Below are 22,306 nucleotides of genomic sequence, written 5' to 3'. Positions count from 1 at the left end.
AGTGCCTGATTCATAGTGGTAGGTGCTTAATAACTATCAAACCATGACTAAGTCACTGAATCACAGTTGTTATTCTAACTACAGCTATTTTTATGTCTAATCTCTTAAAAGTGGGAATTATGGCTTATCTTTCTATCACCCACTCAGTCCACCACTGTGCCTTTTACATCACACATATTCCATAAATGTTTGTCACATTAACATTACTGAATGTCATCTCTAAAGCACTTAATAAATTCGAAAGCCTTTTTGCAAAGGGCAACATTCTCAAACAGGAATACGTCCTGTTTGGTTTACCCTAATGGTGTAGGAGGTGGCCAGTATCCACATCATAGGTCTCAGCTTGCAGAGAAGCAAATCCTCATTAGATAGATACTGGACTGTTGTAAAAGTCAGTTGAAAACTGAAGGTTAAGTAAAGTGGATTTAGTGTTCTAGGGGGCAACGTCACACAGAAAGCAAAACAGTAAAATTATTTCACTTAGAAGCGTGTCTATTCTTACTGTTTGTTGCTCATCAGCTGAACTGATTTGTTATGTGGAGGCAGAACTACCACATGGTAGCTATTTACATTACCAATCCCTTAACCTTACCATGTTCTTAATTCTCACATGCTATGAACAAGCTTGTTTCCTCATAAACTCTTCTAAAAGTTCTCTTCAGTTGGCTATCTACTGTATTCATCTGAGCCTACAATGCTAGAAGACCAGGTCTTATTTTCATTTTATTGTCTGTGAGTTAAAACATACAATGAAAATGATTTACTCCAAAAGACCCTGTGAGTTAAAGTTTAAGCTGTATTATTTAGACTTGTATTTAGAACATTAGAATGTGTCACTTTCTCTGAACTGTTTATGGAGTCAAGGACAACACCAGATAACTCTTCCTTGGGAGAATATAAGCCTTAATAAATATCTATTTAAGTATCTAAATAAATGGTATTTAGCAAAAACAAAAACAAAACAAAAACCACACACAAAAAACAAAATACATCACACAAAATCTTGTCAGCTAATAACATACAAAAATACACCCCAAAAGTAGCTATCACAGGGTCAATATTCACATTTTAAAGTGATTTAACCATGAATCATGCGTAAATAGCTGGTTGCTTCCATTTATTTCTATCAGCAGCCACAATTAACGTGATCCTGCAAAAGCAAAACAGAAACTGTGATTAACGGCTAAAACTATAGTGACAAAGGATGTACACAGCAGATTTTCCACAACAAACACATGCTGCCTATTCTTCCGTGTGTCCTATGAGCAACAGGACTTCGGCCACACTGACACGAGCACCACTCTCAGTTATAAAGAGTTTGTTAATCTACATTGTAGATTATAAAGCCCCTTTGCTTCTTTTCACTCCCCTTCCTGTGGGTCCTTTCAAGGCCCATTAGAGCTCTCAAAGAATTTATAAGAAAACAAAGAAATGTAAATCTAAGCCAACAAATTCTGCACCAGGGCAAAATAGATTTTAAAAACAAAAATCCTTGTCGGATGGAGAATTAGTAAACGGTTCCAGATAAAATTCTTTGGGATTTATTTCAATTCTTGTCATTATTTTTATGACCACTGAGAATAACTAATAATAATTTTAAAGTGGTTTTTCTTTTGTTTTGAGAGAGAGAAAGAAAGAGACAGAGTGGGAGAGGCACAGAGAATCCCAAGCAGGCTACACAACTGTCAGTGCAGAACCCGATGTGGGGCTCAAACTCACAAACCATGAGATCATGACCTGAGCTGAAACCAAAAGTCAGACGCTTAACCGACTGAGCCATCCAGGCACCTCAGCACTAAATGAATTCTCAAGAGTTCCTTGCAGTGCATTTCATGGACCCATGACCTATGCCATCACACAGGCACCAAAAGGGCCCTGGCACTGGGTTTAATGCTCTGCCATCACTGTCTTGAAGTACTGAACAGTTTTTTAGTGAGGGCCCCACATTTTCATTTTGCACTGGACTTACATTATATAGTTGCTCTATTCCCTGAAATTCTAACACTCTATTATTCTGTAAAAGTACACCTCCAAAAAAACAGAACTGAGATGACCAATGTTCCATTTGTTTCAGAATAATGACTTTTAGAACTATATTCTATGTCTTTGAAAAACAACAACTGTACATGGAAGACAATTCAAATCCTAGGAACTAATTTCACTTTTAAACATAAAAAATACTAAATATTATTTGGGATATCATTATTAAAACATATGTCATTCAAAGCCAAGAATCTAAAGGAATTAATACTAAGCACAGAGCTCATCATAATCAGTATAAAAAAATAATTCTCTTTGTCTCCTAGTCACTGCTTTCTCCAAAATGCTTCTGATAATCTGTCTTTCCTACCCTCCACTTTTGAAAATATAGTTGACTCTTGAACAGCATGGGAATTAGAGGTACCATCCCCCGCACAAAAATCAGCGTATAACTTGATTCCACAAACACTTAACTATGGACCAATAACAGAAACAGTCTATTAACACATATTTTGTACATGTATTATATATTGTATTCTTACAACAATGTAAGCTAGAAAAAAGAAAATGTTAAAATCTTAAGGAAAACACATTTACAGTACTGTGTTTTTTGAAGAAAATTCACACATAAGTGGATCCCCACAGTTCAAATCCATTGTTCAAGGGTCAACTATAATTCTCCTATAGGAAAACTTTTAGGGGGGACAGTCCCAATAGTATTATGATATCAAGACAGTAAAGAATTAAAATTAAAATGTAGGTGGCTATAGGGGCGGCAAGGGGGGCTCAGGTGATTGAGCATCTGACTCTTGGTTTCAGCTCAGGTCTTTTTTTTTTAAATTTATTTTTGACAGAGAGAATGAATGGGAGAGGGGTAGAAAGAGAGAGAGAGAGACAAAGAATCTGAAGCAGGCTCCAGGCTCCAAGTTGTCAGCCCAGAGCCCGATGTGGGGCTCAAACTCACAAACCGTGAGATCATGACCTGAGCTGAAGTTGGAGACTTTAACCGATTGAGCCACCCAGGTGCCCCAGATTTCGGCTCAGGTCTTGATCCCAGGAACGTGGGACTGAGTCCCTCCCTCACTGGGCTCCACACTGAGCACTGAACCTGCTTAAGATTCTCTCTCCCTCTGCCCCTCCCCAGCAAGCATAAGCACACACGCTCTCTTTAAAAAAAAATAATAAATAAATAAATAAATAAATAAATAAATAAATAAATAAATAAAAAGAGCTATAATTAATCCAATAATCTACTATGGAAAATAAAATGCTTTCAACTCATACAATGAACACAAAATCTGACAGAGCAAACAGAGAAGAGGCCCAATGGTAGTAATGGGCTCCAGGTAAAATAAAAACACCATTTCAAAGAAGAGGTCTGAAAAACAAAGCTATTTCCACATACCAGGAGATGGGCTGTAGGAGCAATGCTTTATTAATCTCATTTTATTCCATATATTCTGCATAAACTGACAGCACTTTAACTGACATGAATTTTTTTGTATAAAAATTCATTTCACTCTAAGCTTATTATGTAGATATCCCCTAAAGCACTACTATACCAAAGATCAACTTTTTAGTTTTTTTTTGTTGTTGTTGATTTATTTTTGAGAGAGACAAGTGCTAGGGGGGGTTGAAGCAGAGACAGAGAGGGAGACACAGAATACGAAGCAGACTCCAGGCTCTGAGCTGTCAAGCACAGAGCCCAACACGGGGCTCAAACTCACCAACCGTGAGATCATGACCTGAGTGAGCCGAAGTCAGATGCTTAACCAACTGAGCCACCCAGGCGCCCCAAAGATCAATTTGTTAAAGACACACAATAAGAACAGTAAATGAGGATGAGATTTAAAGTAAAACAGGGATGCCTGGGTGGCTCAGTTGGTTAAGTGTCAGACTTCAGCTCAGGTCATGACCTCACAGCTGGTGGGTTTGAGCCCTGTCCTGTGTAGGGCTCTGTGCTGACAGCTCGAAGCCTGGAGCCTGCTTCAGATTGTCTCTGTCTCCCTCCCTCCCCCCCTGTCAAAAATAAACATTAAAAAAGAATTTAAAGTAAAACAAAACACCACTGGTTAAGTCAGTCCATGAAAAGATGGTCACGTAAAGAAATATTCAAAGGAGAACTTGGTATTTTTGTTGTTGTTGCTGTTTTTTTTTTTTTTTTTAACATTTATTTATTATTGAGAGAGAGAGACTGAGTATGAGCATGGTAGGGGCAGAGAGAGAGGGAGACACAGATTCTGAAGCAGGCTCCAGGCTCTGAGCGGGGAGCCCAGAGCCTGACACAGGGCCTGAACCCAAAAACCGTGAGATCATGACCTGAGCCAAAGTTGGACGCTTAACCGACAGAACCACCCTGGCACCCCAAACTTGGTTTTGATCAAACTAGGTAACTGGATTATCTGGAAACTGGGGTTTGTAATGAGAAGAATTTTCTAGGACATAAAGCATTGTACATACAGTTATATGTATATTGCTCTTTACTGTGATTAGTCTGGAGATTTATTTCTAAAAAGCTTTTATTCTGTCCACTGATAGGGTAGAATTGGGAAGTTCTTATAAGAAAGAATCTCTGAATTTGGACTGACCCTGCCCTTGCCAGGCGTGGGTCTTCATTTCCTATGACTTGAAGAAAGAAAAGAGATAGAAGACACAGCCAGCATTCTTCTCTGTCATCCTAGTAGGTACACTGTACATTCATTACTGCAACATTCATTACTGCATTTATCACACTATACTGTTATCACTTACTTACACATCCTCTCTCTGCCAAACCGTGAGCTCCTTGAGGGGAGAAATTATACACTATTTCATTTTTGCATCTTTTCAATACCTAGAACCATACTTGAAGCACATGAATAAAATGTTTAATAAATGAACAAACAAGAAAATCTTTGTTTAGTTTGGCTGAAACAATTACTGGAGCAGAAACTCAAACACAAATGGGCATAAAATCAAAGAAGGAAATGCTGAGAGGAAACTTAGGCTCTCTTTATACCAAAGCACAGAGACCGCCTCAAGCAACAGAGTTTGTTTTCAAGATACGTAAAGCAGGCTACGAAGTGTCACTCAATATTCATGCCCCCTTTTTCTGCACTTACAGACTCCCAATTTTTACTAGACATGTGGTCTGCTGGAATAAAGATATACTTCCCAGCATCCTTTGCAGTGAAGTTCTAGCTGATAAAATAGGAGCGAAGTCTTGTGTGCAACTTTTAGAGTTATCTAAAAGGACTGGAGAATACTCTTTCTTCTGGTCTTCCTCCTTCATATTGGAATACAAATGTGATGGCTCAAGCTCCGTTTTAGTCCATAAGGATGAAGATACACCCCAGGATGGCAGATAAGAAAGCTAAAACCAATGGGGCGCCTGGGTGGCTCAGCTGGTTAAGCGTCTCACTTCAGCTCAGGTCATCATCTCGAGGTCCATAGGTTCAAGTCCCACACTGGGCTCTGTGTTGACAACTCAGAGCCTAAAGCCTGCTTCAGATTCCGTGTCTCCCTCTCTCTCTGCCCCTCCCCCACTCATGCTCTGTCTCTCTCACTCTCAAAAATGAAAGATGTTAAAAAAAAAAAAATTAAAAAAAAAAAGAAAGCTAAAACCAAGAATCCAGAAAATCATGGATACCAGCCACGAGCTGTCTACATCTAGATTTAGACATTGAAAAATAAGTATCTCTCAGCTACTCTTACCTGGGTCTCTGTAACAAATATGAATCCTATCCTACAGAATGCATGCAAGAAACCCAGAAATCCCAAGTGAAGCAGGGCAGAAATGAACATAGGGCCAGGACTCACAGAGGGAAGCAAAAATGCAAAAGCTCTGAAGAACACAAGGACCCCAGCAGTTGGAATTAGCAGAGTGTTCCTCAAGGACTGTACGATGACACAGGACTCCAGGAGCTGGCTTCCTATTCTTCTCATCCCCAAGCTCTGTCTGCTCTCTTTTATCCCCACCACCATTCTCTCAGACTTCCTCAGATGGTCTATGGATGATCATGGCTTTAACTCTCTCAAGGCATGGTGTTAGACTCAGAGCCTCTGTCTCAATCTTTAAGTTAACTTCTTGGAAAAAGAGAAGAGCTAGGGGGCCTCACTTATCTTTTCAAGCCAGATCATGTCACAGCAGCCACTAGTGAGCTGACTGCCTTGGGTCCGGTACACATTTCTGAGGGGTATAAAATATGATCAACCAAGAGGACCTATGAACAGTAGTTGTAAGGGTTAGGTAGTTTCCTCCAGAAGATGATATAAATGTGGCTGGTGCTATGACTGATATAACTCATATGGGATGGTCAGAATCTATTTGTTTCAATCCCAGCCTCCAAAAGTAAAGGACACAAACAAAGAGAACTGATCTAGAATCCTGAACCCCACTTGAAACGTTCCAATGGTCTGACCTGGGATTTTACCCATGTCAAAATTCAAATCCAAAATGCTACTTTAAAAAGGAGGAAGGCCAGGGCTGAGCAAGGTCTTCTGTTAACACAAAGTAAAGAAGCTACAATTATTCTGCTCCTTCCCTGGGACACTAGATCACCTGAGAGAACTGAAAAGTCTTATCTTCCAGAATGAACCAGGGATCCAACCTAGAAACTGCCATTTCCTCTTTTGAGGATGTTTTAGAACTGGTTAAAGTAGCTTTAAAATAAACAACAGTTAAGAATACAATAAGGTTGGTTTTAATATCACTGCCAACACTTGGTCTTAAAGGGTAACTAAGTCTTGAAGCCTGAGCTGTTAACAGATAAAGTTCAAAGGCAGATGAGAGTTTTTATTTATCACAATGCTATGATAGTCATTAGTGCTATCCACCAAAATTCTCTGATTCTCTGAGAAATTCTCTGTCTGCCACAGACAATGGCAGATTTGCACTTTTCTGTCCCCTTGACTTTCTTTGATCCATGACTTGTGAACAGAAATGACATGCCTTAATTCCACAAAGAAGCTTAAAGAGACAGTGCACCATTTACTCTGTTCTCTATCCTTCTGTGACAATGCTCCCAACATACAAAAACAGTAACTGCTCCCTCAGTATGGGTCCCTGAGGAGGATGAGGCACAACAGAGTCCCCAGACAACCAGTAACAAAACCAACAAGTTGTGTTCAGACACTGAGATTTGGGGGTTTTATGTTAGTACAGTATGACTCATCCTACCTTGACATGCACAAACATGAATGCCTAAATATTCACAATTGTTTGCTCATAAGTGCTAAAATAAAGTTTTCACGGTGTTTCTTTCGATGCCAAAAAGAACGATAGTAAATAAAGCACAGGCAGGCAACTAAAACCTTAAAAGCAAGGAAGGCCTAATTTAGCTCCAAAGTTTAGGTGGAAAAAAGTCTCTGTCTAGAAGAGTCAAATGTGAGCACTTACAAGCTACTGGGTTTAAGACTATCAAAATGTTGATAATTCCTGAGGTGAGAAGATGAAAATATCATAAGTTCATTATACTATTCTACTTCTACATATATTCCACCAAAAAAAAAAAAAAAAATTAAAAGAGAGAGAGAAAGAATATGAACAATCTGAAGAATCTTAAACCAAAAGAAAAAAAAGCATTCTGGATTTAAGCCCTCAGAATGAAAAAGGTTTTAATAACACTGTTAAAAGACTTCACCAGTGCTACTTATAGACAAGTTGTAGAAATTGAGTGTCTTGGCACTACCAGATCATAGTAAAAATCTAAGACGGCTCACTGCCTTTCAAAAAACATCTTCTTAATTCATAATTAAGTTTAACCAGATATTTTTCATGGGTTCCAAAATTAGAGAATATTTGAGATGGAAAGTGCATTACAATGTATCCAGGGCAACCTCCTTGTCATTACTGATAATGAAATTTAAATCTGGTGACACAGTTAATGGCAAAGTAGAAACTAAAGTCCAGGTCCTTTCAACTCTGATTCACATTAGTCTCTACCTTGCCAGGTTAGAGTACTAGCCTATTTAATAGTATCTTAATAATTTTACTTTGAACATCCAGCAGAAAGATCTGGTTATCTCTTCTCATTGTAATTCTGCATCATGACATCAGTTGGGATAACTTTAGCTGTTAAATGAACAGAAATTACACCTCAAACTGCTTAAAAGTAAGGAAACTTACTGGCTCACATAACTGGTAGTCCAGGGGTAGGATGAAATCCAGGGACAGCTTAACCTAGCAGTTTTAGCTCCACCCCTCTTCAACTCCCTCAGTTCTGCCACCTTCTTGAGCTAGTTTCCTCCTTGGGTTTGATAACAAGACTGCTGTAGCAGCTCAGAGCCTCACATTCACATATGGAGAGGTAGTGTCTTCCCATGCACAGGACAAGGAAAAAGTCTTTTTTAGAAGCTTCTGCAAACTTCCTTCAGCCTAAAATGGTAATATGCCATTTCTGAATCAATCCCTAGCAAAGGGAATAAGACTTCCATGATTGCCTTAGATTATTCAAGGTCCATCACCAACCGCCACACAGTAGGGAAGACTAGAAGCCATGGTGGGGAAAGAGCCATATTTAACTGCAAGGAAAGCCAGTGACTCCTAATGTACAGCCCAAGAAGCCCTGGAAAGTTGAAAAACTGCCTGACTCTGAGTAAATTATATAACGTGCATGTGTACTGAAACAGAGAGAGAGAGAAACACTGATTAAAAATATATACAGATACTCTAAAATAAAATCCATATTCACCTAAAAGTATTAACTCATGGTAACTTTTAAAATAGCATAGAGGCAGTGCCGCACCAGACTACTTGGGTTTGCACCTGGCTCTCACACCTGCTATCAGGTAAGTCCACACAAGTGGTTACCCACATCACAATATTGTTGTGAACATTAAAGGGGCAGCAAGTAAAGGGCTGGGATCAGAGTGTAAATTGTATTCAGCAAAGTACTAAATACATTCCTGCTATTATTTGTCTCATACAAGTGAACTACTATGATGTGGAAAATTATGACTTTTTTTAATGTTGAAAATGGGCGTGTAGAAGATACTTCTTTTCAGCTGCCCAGCACCCATCTGTTTCCCCTTCCTAATTTCCTTTTGGAGAATTCCTTTCCTCTGCCTTATAGTCTTGCCGAGACTGTAAATCCACGTGCCTATCTTCCCACTATGGAGGCCACAGGGATTCTGGAGGGTTCCTGCAACTAAATCCCTCCTCTTGCCACTGGTATACCTAGCATGGCATAGGCTCAACCAATCAGATGTGTTCTCCAGGGGCCTGAAATCTTGAGCAAGTTACCTGCAAAGTTCAAATAAGGAGGTGGAGTTCATCATCCCAGTGGAAACACCCGGACCAGATCATTCCTGTAATGCAGTTTGCAGCCCTCCCCGCAGCCTCCTACCACTCCCCCCAGCTTCTGCCTGTTTCTAACCTTGGTTCTCTAGCAGTCCTATCAGTTCTTTAAGTTTTCAATTCCTTTCTGATTAACTACTACTTGCTTACATTAGTAGAGCTAAATTCTACACCTGTAGCTAAAGATCTCAACTGAGAAATGGACTAAGATTGGTCACTGGAGTACAGCATGAAAGTACTGTGCTAAGATTCAAGAGTGGAATGGGGACTCTGTGAGAATGAAAAAGGCAAGTCTTAGAAAGATGCTTCTCTGGAAGTACAGGGAGAAGCCAGAAGGCTAAGTTGTTAAGCAACAGGATAAAGTTTATTCCAGTGTAGGGGTGTGAAGGACTGCCCCCAGAGATCTGGTCCACCCACCATGTGAGAGGTAAGTTACATAGGAAGAAGAGAGACCAACTACTTCCCAATGAGAATTTCTTCCTGGTGAAATTCTAGGCCAAGTATTTTTATGAGGCCTCTTCTAAAGAGTTACATGATAAAAAAGCATAACCTCAGGTTCACTGGTGCCATCTGTACCAGAACAGAAAGTGGGAAGACCTTCCCTCTCTTACTCTCTCTCTCTGGTGGAAATCCTTTTTCCCTAGGTCAGCATACTCTGGCATAGAGAAGGGTCAAGTCCATAAACGGAACTCTATTACAGCTCAAGAGCATTTAAGGGCAGAGAATATTCAAAGGTAGGAGAACTGTGTAAAAGTTATCCAGTGGGCTAGGTTTAGGTTTAAAGTCCTCAACAATATTTTCCAGGAATTCTATTTTTACTACCCTAGTCTAAGTCACTAAATCCAAGTCTGCTTTGACTTTACTACCTATTTCCATCTTTCTGCCCAATCTGAATCAAGCTACTGTTTTTAGCTTTCATGTTGCATCTCTGGAGAAAACAAGTTTGGCCCAGTTCAGGACTCAAATAAACTCCTGCTTAGTGACTGTGCACTTCTCTCTGCTCTGACATAAGCTACCCTACCCTAACCTCTATATCCAACACTCAGTGTCCCAAGTTCTCCCTACAGTCCGTCCTGTTTCCCTGGTCTCCACAGAATCTTCCCTTTCCAAAATACATATTCCCTACTTTCTTCCAATTCTCAAAATGCACCCCAAACTGAACTTTTAAAAACTGCCTACTAGCAAATCACATCCAATTGGTGGGTTTCTTTCCTAGCTTAATTATCATATTCCCTCATAATACTCTAATTCACACAAAAGTTTTTGAACCAACTCTCATCTGGCCCAGAAATATCTCTTGAGTTCCATTTATAAGTTTACAAAAAGAAAAAAACAAGATGGAAAAATTCCTTTTCATTGTATATCTTTTGGTACCGTAACGATATTTCACCACACAAACATGTTATTGTTTTTCTAGTAAGAAAAATTCCAATTACTTAATAACGCAAATTTTTTTTTTTACCTTCCTGTTACTTTCCCAGTAGTATCTGTATGTAGAAATATGTGGACATTAAGGCACCTACCTGGGTGGCTCATAAGTTAAGCATCTGACTCTTGACTTCAGCTCAGGTCATGATCTCGCAGTTTGTGAGTTGGGGCTTGCATGTCAGCTTGGGATTCTCTCTCTCCCTGTCCCTCTGCCCCTCCCCTATTTGCACACGCCTTCTCTCTCTCTCAAAATAAATTAAAACATGTAAAATTTTTAAAAAGAGGTATGTGGACATTAGATGAGGAGAAGAAAGCATCTCTAAACTCATTTTTTGTTTTTGTTTGTGGAGGTTGGCAAGTGGACAAGCAGGAGCTGGTTATCACTGATTTAAGGTCTGACTGTTAAACAAACTGATGGTCTGACACTGATGAAAGTTTAGGAGAAATCTGAAGACCTTTTGTAAGTGTCTGACCCCTGAGGAAGTGATGCTGCAAGTAAGTACTTTCAGGTTCCCGGTGATGGAATGACCGGGTTAGTCACTGCCACTTCTCACAAGTCTGGGAGTGGCTGGCAAATCAGAACAGAACGGGTCAGGGCCGGCAATCCAGCATCTCTGTAGGTGTGGGTCAAGTTAACCCCTGGTACACTCCACCCTGCCAGCCTAAGCAAAACAGTTCAGTCCAAATCTTTTCATATGTTATTTTAGAGTTCGAGCGGTAGCGGGAGTTCGAGCGGTAGCGGGAGCAGAGAGCAGACACCAGAGAGCCCTTAGCAGCCCGCGGCAGCTGGCCTAGTTACCCTCACACCCTGGGCGGAGCCACAGCTGCCGGCCAGGTCACATCAGGACCCAGTCACCATCACCACAGCCCGCGGCGCTGCACGCACCAACCCCGGCACCACGGGCAGCGGCACAGGGAACGAGGCCTCCTATCGGCTGCACCTTGCCCGCTGGGGACAAGAAGCCCATGGCAACAGAGTCAAATGGTTCAATGGAAGAAACGGATGTGGTTTCATCAACAGGAATAACACAGAGGAAGATGTATTTGTACACCAGACTGCCATAAAGAAGAATCCCAGGAAATACCTTCGCAGTGTAGGCAGTAGGGGAGACTGGGGTCTGATGTCATGGGAGGAGAAAGGGAGCCGAGGCAGCAAACGTTGACAGGCCCCGGTGGAGTTCCAGCACAGGGCAGTCAATATGCAGCGGGGCCGTAACCATTACAGACACTCTCCATGTGGCAGGGGCGCAATTCCCAGCAGAATTACAACAGTGAAAGTGGGAGAAAAAAAGAGGGATGGGAGAGTGCTCCTGAAGGCCGGGCCCCATAGCACTGGCCCTGGCACAGGCGGAGGTTCCCACTTCAGTACCAGCAGAGACCTCGTGGATGCAGACCACAGTCCTCGGCGCCTCCTGTGCAGGGGGAAGTGATGGAAGGTGCTGACAAGTAGGATGCAGGAGAACAAGGTAGACCAGTGAGACATACTAAGTACCGAAGTTACAGACAAAGATTCTGCAGGGGTCCTCCTTGCTAAAGGCAGCCTAAAGAGGATGGCAATGAAGAAGAGAAGGAAGAGCGAGGAGATGAGACCCAAGGTCAGCAGCCAGCTCAGCTTTGGTACCGCTGCAACTTCCAATTACGGAGAAGCAGACACCCAGAAAACCCTCAACCACAAGATGGCAAAGAGACACGGGCAGCCAATCCACCAGTGGAGAACTCGTCTGCTAGCAAGGCTGAGCAGGACGGGGCTGAGTAAATGCCAGCTTACCATCACTACAAGCATCTGGTTTAGTCATCCAACAAAGAAATGAGCAAAAGATTGGAGCTGAAGACCGTAAGTGCTTGCTTTTTCCCCACTGACCAGATAAACAGATCTGCATTGTCTATGCAGCATGGGGTTTTTATTTTCACCTAAAGACATCACTTTTTAGTGATGACAAATGTGTTTAAAGAAAAAAAAAAAAAGCCTGGTTTTTCTTAAAACCAAAAAAAAAAACTTTTTTCCCCCTTCAATACACCTTTAAAGATTTTTAAATTGTTTCATATCTGGTCAAGTTGAGACTTTTAAGAGCCTCATTTTAATTTGTAATAAAAGTTTACACCTTGATTTTTTTTTCCCAAAAAAGTCAACAAACAGCAAGCACCTGTTAGTAAAGGCCTTATATAAATATATATTATTTTTTATGTGAGTATTTTACATAATATTATAATAGCATATCATAATAGTTAAATCTGAATTATAGACTAGTCAAAATCTGCTGCTTCATTTAGCACCCCTGCCCCCCAAAAAAGATTTATCCTTCTGTTAGGAGACTGATCTTCAAGGCACCATCCAACTTCCCCAGTGAGCTGATGTTAGCACGGAATCCACCATCTTCCTCCCCACACCAAACCTCCCCGATCCTATGGGCTCCAACAGGCAAGCTGACTTCAAACACTGTCATGCTCAGCAGCCACCATCCTGGTCAGGAGCCAAACACCAACCTACCTGCCTATCAACCTGTAATCTGACACTTCGGCCAAAACCAAATCCAGATGCAAACCACGACCCAACCACCATCTCCTGACCCCCTGGCGCTTAGATTCCCTCACCCTGCCAAACCTGCTCTTCTCCATCTGCTTCCTAGTCCCCTCCCATTCTCCTAACTACAAGGCTTCTAGTTTCACGTGCTTAGCTACTGACCTAGAAGTCACACAACCTTTGTGATTACGCCATTTTGGACACATACAAAAAAATCCCTCACCTTTTGGACACCTTCAGCCTGTCCATCCCTAACCCTAGACGAGTCCCACTGCCCACTTGTTCTGCTCCAACTTCCAGGATATTAACATCACAGACAAAGTTCTGAGTCCACGGTCCAGCCACGCTAAGTAGCCAGATGGAGGGGCCCTCACCGCTCTTTACGAACCCTCTCTTGGACGCCCCTCACCACCCCCTCTCGTGTGCGCACCCTCAGGGACCACCCCACAGGATCCTGGCCTCTGACTCTACAGTGTCACCTCCTCACACTCAAGTCCCCTCCACCTCACTTTCACCTCACACTCCCTTTGCTCCCCTCTGAGTCCTTCCTCCTTTTCAAGGATCACGCTCGCCTCACTTGTACACTTGACTGCATCCTCTTCAGCCTCAGAAGCCTGGTTCCACAACACTCCTCTCTTCTTTCACACTCACCAGTCAACTTCACTAGCCTCTCTCCCGAGGTAACTTTTAGGCAAACTGCGCCTGAAGGGTTTTGTCCCTCCCGTCTCCACGAAAAAAATACTCTTAAAAACTGAACTGTCAACATTTACAAATCAGGACACTTCACTGGAAAAATCAAGATTCCTGGCTTCTCTGGTAAACTAGAATCCTCTGCCACCACTGAATGAGCACACCCAAATCGCAAAATCCCAGGAGCTGACTACTGGCGGCCCCCTTTCAATGGGTATTTGCCATCTCCAATGCACCACATTACTCTTTCTTCGTCCCTGGTCAAAAGATTCGCATGCTCCTTACCTCCCAGTCTCACAGACGGCCACCACCACACCAGCCCACTGCTTGCAATTAACAGGCTCTGCTCCTTCCAGTTCGAAAAGACATTTCCCTCAACTATCCCAATTCAAGCTACACCCCCCCTTCCCACTCCCCACAATATTTCCTTCAAGGAAGGGTCCACACTCACTGTCCCACTTAGCACTATGCACTCACTCCTACACCCCCTATAATGTGATTTCCACTGTTACCTCTCTGCTGAAACTGAAGAGAGCAGAGAAAGCAAGGAAGTGGAAGAACGCTTTTCACATTTCTGCCTGCTCAACAGCACTGGACATAGGTGCCTGTCATCCTTCAGAAGGTCTTCCACCTGGGCTTTTCTCCTGCTACAGAAATCACATAGACCTTCCGTGGTTAGAGACCTAGTGACACCTCTGAATGACACACGGGCCCCGTCAGCATACGCTGTCCCTGTAACACTGCCACCAGCAAACCCAGCTTTCAGAGTTTCCCCAAGGACAAAAACAACAGGAAAAAGACTCAGTCTAAAACTGACCACAGTCTCACACCTCTGAAGGTAAGCACACTGATTTACTAAACACATACTGATCACTTGTCAGCTGGTAGGGACTGGTGCTTAAGAGATCGGTAAAACAAGGTCCCTGCCCTTGCTTAGGAATTCAGTCTAGAATGGACACAGATGGATACAATGACAGTGTCGACATAATACTTGATATGATAAGAAGGGAGGAAAAAAGAAGCACAAAAGAGAAGTCCAGGGAGGGCCAGAGCAGCTTGCTGAGAGAAACACTGGAGCCGCCATCGGCATCAACAGATCCACTGTCACCATTTTAGTCCAGGCCCCCTGCAATTCTCCCAACTGGCCACCAGGCCTCCTTTTTAGTCATCCTAAACTCTCTCCCAAATCCATTCTCCACACTGCAGCAGGGGTGGTCTGCTTAAAATTCAAAACAGAGCTCTCTCCTGCCCAAAACCTCTCAACAGCACTGCAAATACGGTCCTGCCACATCTGCCCCATGCGGATTTTTCTCTCTCATCTCACCCCACCTTCTGTGGCACCAGCGACCCCTCAGCCACACGGATTTTGCAGTTCCTTAAACAGAATGAGTTCTCCTCAGTGACACAGTCTCTGCACACACCATTCTTTTCCCCTGGAATCCTCTTGCCACCACTCTCTGTATGAAAACCATTTTGAACCCTGGGTCTCAACTGAAATGTCATTTCCCCTGTTTACTTGTTTCTATTTCTGTCTGCCCCATTACATTGTGTGATCAAAACAAAACCAAGTCTGTTTTATTCACTTTGTATTCACAGTGTCTGGCAAGCAACACGCTACCAATATTTGCTTGATGAGGACATAAAGGACTCCTCTTCTAGAGTCCTAATGTAAGCATCCCCTCAGGTTCATTTCTCAATCATCTCTACCACTCCCTATTTTTAGCACCCCAATGCTAATCATGCTTATCTGTCCTGTCCAGACCTGACCTGGCCTCCCAAGATCAAGTATTGTTACTATGATGCCTGCAGGATAATTCCACCTGGAGTCCCATTCTGATACTTGCAATTGGACATGTCTCAAGACACATTCATTAACTATCCTCAAACAAAATTTATTTTCCTGTTGCTATTGACGTTAACATCCTCTTACAGGCTGAGTGACTGACTTCTCTCTTTCTTTAACTCATTGACAAGAACAACTGCTTCCATCTCTAAAAATGCACCTGTATGTTCCTATACACACAAGTAATTGACCTAGTGCATTAGCCTCATTTTCCTGCCTCTAATCTTTTAAAATATGGGCACATTAAAGCTAAATTCTGATGTCTACCAATACTCCCATCAAAATCCTTCAATGGCTCCTTGCTGCCTTCAAAGTTCATACTATTCAAAGCTCCTATCAATCTTGTCCACACTATTCTCACAAGGCAGTCTAATTTGGTGGTTAGGACCAAAAACTCTGCAGCCAGACTGCCATGCTAAACGCACAGAAACAAGGACAGATGCAGATCCCTCTGTACTACTGTTCCTTCATCTGTACAATGGGGATAATGATAAAAAGTATTTACCTCTGAGGTGCCTGGGTGGCTCAGTCAGTTAAGCATCTGACTCTTGATTTCGGCTCAGGTCACACTGACAGTGCAGAGCCTGCTTGGGATTCTCTCTCTCTCTTCCCCTCACTTTCTCTCTCTGTCCCACCATGTGCACTCTCTCTCAAAATAAATAAACTTTTTAAAAAAGCATTTACCTCCAAGTGTTGTTATAAAGACTTAAGTGATAAGGAGAACCCTTAGAATAGTTCTTGGCGCAGGTCAGTGCCATATACATTGTGTTTTACCACCCCATCTCCAATTATCAATAGCCAACATCCCAGTCTATCTGAACCAAGTCACTCGTCCTTAAAGCTTTTCACTTTCCCTTCCAAGGTAAAAGCCCACAGCTGATAAGCACCAGCCGTTAAGCTGCCAGTATTCCACCCCTCTTGAAGGGCATTTCCCGTCAATAGCTTCCACCACAAAGCGCCTTTCTCTCCAGGAGTGTCCTTTATATCTCAAGCACTGAAATTCTCCAGAGGTTGCTCATCAAAAGATTTCCAGCCCTGTTCAAAGACTGTTAGTCTACAATTAACCATCCTCTTCTTCCCTCTACTTTCTCAATTCTCTCCTAAGTTTCAGATCAAAGGCAATCCTACCACCATTTTCCATGCCCCATGGCAAAAGTGTTTTAGTTCTTCTGTGTCCCTAATCTGGGTAAAAGTTGAAACTTTCATGACTACTACATCCCTGCAACAGTTCTATTATATCAGATAGTGTTCCCTTTGCATGGAAACACTTTAATTAAAATTAAGTTCTGCAATGTTATTATGAGCAGAATATGGATGGACTTCAATACCTGAAGCAGCCAACCCTCACCATCATGACAGTGCTGCCCTCTAACCCTCTAAAGTCCTTGCTATGCACAGGAACTTGGGAATAATAGTAAACTGTGTATTAATAACCCTGCTCGTTCCTAGGGATGGAAAAATAAGAGTTATTACCAGAAAACTTAACCTTAAGGAAAATAATAAATCATAAAATGTAACATGTAATTTCCAAAGAACAACCCAGTGACTTAACATACAGCCTTCTCAATGCAATGCAAATTCTGCTCCTTTTAATAACTGAACTGATACTTGAAATAAACATTTTTTTTTAATGAGAAGGAAGTCATAACTACCAAAGACACTAAAATATAGCAAAAACCATGACATATTAAAAAGTCTTTAAATCACCTTATGGCACTCCAGAAGGCTTTACCTAGTGTCTCTTAGGTCTTACGGCTGAGGTTGTCAACTAAAAAAGAAATATACCGAAGCCTAAAGAGGTCTTTACAGAACCAAAAAGAATCATATGCTCTCTATAACCTCCGAAATCATAACCTGCCATGACTGTAAAATATTCTTATAAACACTTACAAGAATTTATTTTATGATTTACAACAATTTAAAGGAATTCTAAAAATTAGAGGAGAAATGGGTCCATAAACCAGAGATGCACTCTCAACACTCATCACTATTACTACAACTGCCCTAAACAATCCTAAACATTCCTTCTCCTTAAGGACTAAAGGGGTTTCACACTGAGGACATCTCTAAAGACAAAAGTACAAGGAAAACAGTAGAGCAGAAACTAAGCTGAACTGTTAATCGTTCATTTATAACTTCAAAAAGAATTAAGTCGTAAGATCTAGGCAGGACTAACCAAAGTGTAGTCCTTAGAGAGCAAATTGCTTATACCTACTCCATGAAAAGGTACATACAGAGATTGAGAGTAAGCATTTATAAATTCTGACTGCAATTTGACAGAAATTTTATATCTATTAAACCTAATGATTTTAAAAATCTGGGAGTTACATAACGCATAACAAAGGAGGGGTGTTAAAAACTGGTCCTTCAGGAATGTTTGCTTCTGGGAAGATGGAGTAGATGTACTTTTTCCTATTCCTCCCATCAACTATAAAAAATTTGAACTGCATATAAAACAAACATAAGACTCTCAGATGTGCAAAGAAGGCAGACTAGACCTCAGGCCCTGAGGAGCAACACAATGGTGTGTTTCCTGGGTTTTATTTTTGCCTCATACATCCCAGACTTGGAGCTGAATAAGCTGGCAACCTGGGAATGCCAACGGGCAGAGACAAAATAAATCCCAACAAAAGCCTGTTTTCTCTAGCCGGAGGACCAGAAATGGGACATCCTACCAAGACAGAAGACTCTTACAGGGAAAAAAACCAAAACCAAAACAAAACCCTCTACTCCAGGCAAATAATACAGAAAAAACTGTGGTCTAACCTAGGCCAGCAAAGGTTAGGTGAGTAGCTTAGACTTCCATGTTCTCACCAGGCTGTAACAAGGCACTCAAGCCCCTCCACGGTACAGTGACACTGACAAGGCCAAACAGGGAGCCCAGGCTTTCATCCACATCAGCTGGCATCAAGGCACCCTTCCACACCACCACCCTCAGAAACCCTGGACCTCTACCCCACCTGGTAAACAAAACACTCTACTTCTGGGTCAAGGAAGCCCAAGTGGGGAGCCTGCACATCTAATTCCTCTAAGCAATAACAAAACAGCACCACATGCTGCCCCCTGCCTCTACTGGAGTGGTGTCAAAAAGAAGCCAGCGAAAACAAGGGCTTAAATAAGATCCAAAATTTCACAGAATGTGAAAATTTCCAGGTTTTAATTTTAAAAATCACCCATCATACCAAAAGTTAGGATAAATTCAAACTCAATGAAAAACACATCAGTAGACACCAAAACTAAAATGACTTATCAGAATTATCTGCCAATGATTATAACACAGCTGTGACAGAAATGCTTGAACAGATTTCAAACATGCTTGAAACAACCTTAGAAAATAAATAGAAGATATAAAGAAGAATCAAAACAGAAATTTTAGAGCTGAAAAATATCAAAATAAAAAGCTAAGTGGATGGACTCAATAGCAGAATGGAAGGAATAGAAAAAATAAAATGAAAAACATAGCAACTGAAATTAAGCTGAACAGAGAAAAATAAAGAAAAACAGACAGTAGGGACCTGTGGAACCATAATAAAAGATCTACCATTCAAGTCATCAGTCTTGAAAAGAAAGGAGAAAGAACAAGGACTGAAAAAGTACTCAAAGAAATAATGGTGAAAAATGTCCCACCTATGTAAAAGACATAAACCTACAGATTCAGGAATGTGAATGAACCCCAAACAGTATAAACCCAAAGAGATCCACACCAAGATGTATCATAATTAAATTTCTGAAAACTGAACTAAAAGAAAACTCCTGACAACAGTGAGAAAAAATGACCCCTTAACCACAGAGGGATAACTGGATGACAACAGATTTCCAATCAGAAACTACAGAGGCCAGAAAAAAGTAGTACAACATTTTTCAAGTGCTGAAAGAAAAGAACAAGATGGAATCTATGACCAAAGAAAATATCCTTCAGGAATGAGGAAGAAATCAAGGCAAGGGGTGCCTGGGTGGCTCAGTCGGTTAAGTGTCCAACTTTTGATTTCAGTTCACGTCATGATTTTACAGTCTATGAAGACAGAGTCCTGTCAGGCTCTACACTGGAGCCTGCTTATGATTTTCTCTCTCTCCCTGCCCATCCCCCGCCAAAATTAATTTTAAAATAAATAAATAAAATAAATAAATAAAATTGGGGAAGGTAAAGGGATATAAAAGGAAATAAGGTTCCTATACTTCACTTGAACAGGTAAAATGATGATACCAATACACAATGATAGTTATGTATATAAAATGTAACAGCTAAAGCAATGAGTAAAAAAACAATTTTAATTTGTTAAATTAAAATTAATTTGTTTGGGGTGCCTGGGTGGCTCAGTCCGTAAAAAGTCTGACTTTGGCTCAGGTCATGATCTCATGGTTCATGAGTTCAAGCCCCACGTCAGACTCTGTGCTGACAGCTCAGAGCCTGAAGCCTTCTTCAAATTCTGTGTCTCCCTCTCCCTCTTTAATAAAAAATCTGAAAATTTTTTAAATAAACAGAAATAAAATTTAAATTGTTTAATTTAAATTAAATTTAAAAAACATTCAAAAACAATATAGATAAATCAACATGATTTCCAAAAACAAATGTTCAAATAATCCACAGGAAGTAAAGGATATCCAGAGAAACAAAAAACAGAAGGCACAATCAAAAAACAAAAAATAAAACGGCAGACTTAAGTCCTAACAAAAAAAATAATTACATTACATGTAAATGGCCTACATGCATCAATGAAAAGACAGGAATTGGCAGAATGCATTAAAAGACATGATCCAACTACATGCTGTCTACAAGAAACATTTCAAAAGTAACAATACAGGTTAAAAGTGAAACAAAAAAAAAAAAAAAAAAAGATATATTCCCCAGTTAAAAACAAGCAAAAGAAAAAGTAGTGGCAATATTAATATCAGATAAAGTAGAATTCAGAGCAAAGAAAATCACTAGACACAAAGAAGGGCATCATATAATGACAGAAAGGGTTAACCCATCAAGAAAACAAAGCAACCCTAAATACGTAACTACCAGCTGCCATAACCTAAAAGGAAAGGCAGCCAAATGCACAAATATACTTGGAGGCTTCAACATCCCTCTCAAGATCTGACACAATATCCAGACAGAAAACCAACAAGTATAGAAGAACTCAACACCACAACCAACCAACAGGATCTAACTGAACAATTCACTCAACAGCAGAAAACACATTCTATTCAAACATTCACAGAACATACACCAAGAGGGACCATATACTGAGCCATAAAATAAGCCTCAACAAATTTAAAACAACTGAAATCACAACATGATTCGGTGTGTTCTCCAATTACAACGGCATCAAACTAGAAATCAAAAACAGAAAGATAACAAGAAAATCTCCAAACACTTGGAAACTAAACAACTTACTCTTTTTTGTTTATGTTTTTATTTTTGAGAGAGAGTGTGAGCGGGAGCAGAGGGAAAGACAGAATCTTAAGCAGGCTCTATGTATGCTCAGCGTGTAACCCAACACGGGGCTGGAGCCCACGACCCTGGGATCACAACCTGAGCCGAAAGCAAAAGTTGGCAAAAAACAAAACCTATCACAATTTGTAGGATACAGCTGAAACAATGTTGAGATGGAAATTTATAGTGCTAAATGCCCTCATGAATATAAATGCAAAAAATTCTCAACAATTACTAGCAAATAGAAGTCAGCAATATACACAGTTACACACCATGACCAAGTGGGGTTTATTCCAGGGATGCAATGCTGGCTCAACTCAAAAGTCAACCAAAATAATCCCATCACTATCAACATGCTAAAGAAGGAAAATCACATGACCATACTAATGCACAAAAAGCACTTGACAAAATTCAACACCCACTCATGATAAAAACTCTCAGAAAGACAGGCATAGTGGCAACTTCCTCAACTTGATAAAGAGCATCTACAAAAAATTTACAGGTAATAATACATGTAATAGTGCACAGTATCAGTGCCTGGCAATTCATTTTTTCAACTGTAGTATGAATGCCTGACATTAAGCTTTTCATTGCCCAGGCATCCACTTCAAAGACATCATCCCATCTTGAATAAACAGAACAGCCTGCTACACAATTAGATAAAGAACCAGGCTGCCCCACCCATGAAGTCCCCCCACCCACTCTTTTTTAGGAAATGCTATTACACTTAAGTAACTAACCATTGGATAGCTTTCTTTTCCCTTCCCATGCCCTAATTCCCACTCTTATGTTTTAAATCAACCAGTAAAGAGTGAACCTGCAAAACCCTAGACACCTCACCATCTACACCATTAAAAGCAGAACCCCAGGTGTGCATGCTCTATCTGCTGTGTGCCCCAGACGTGGGGTGTACCCTCAAGGACCTGTTTGTAAGAAACCTTATCATCTTGTCAAAGTTCACGAAAGATTGTTGCTGAGGTGTGTCTTGCAATCATAATAAGAACTTCAAGAGCCAGTCCACAACACTGGCTGCAAAAGGGAAAAGTCTACGAACAGTGAGAGCTCCAGACATTTCTAATCAACAGTATCACTATGGATAAACTGAGACTGGCCCAAACATGATGAAAAACTAAATGCTTTCCCTCTAAA

The 22,306-nt window shown here is 41.0% G+C and overlaps 1 protein-coding gene and 1 pseudogene across 2 annotated transcripts in view; one reads left to right on the top strand and one right to left on the bottom strand.

Moving 5' to 3' along the window:
- GALNT1 (polypeptide N-acetylgalactosaminyltransferase 1) overlaps positions 1-22,306 on the bottom strand; it is a 129,272-nt gene that overhangs the window by 101,137 nt on the left and 5,829 nt on the right. The gene's annotated exons all lie outside the window — the stretch shown is intronic.
- On the top strand, positions 3,984-12,802 carry LOC123588325 (annotated as a pseudogene).

Source organism: Leopardus geoffroyi, chromosome D3 (genome assembly GCF_018350155.1).
Source record: "Leopardus geoffroyi isolate Oge1 chromosome D3, O.geoffroyi_Oge1_pat1.0, whole genome shotgun sequence".
NCBI lineage: Eukaryota > Metazoa > Chordata > Mammalia > Carnivora > Felidae > Leopardus > Leopardus geoffroyi.
This window is presented reverse-complemented; position numbering and strand designations above follow the sequence as displayed.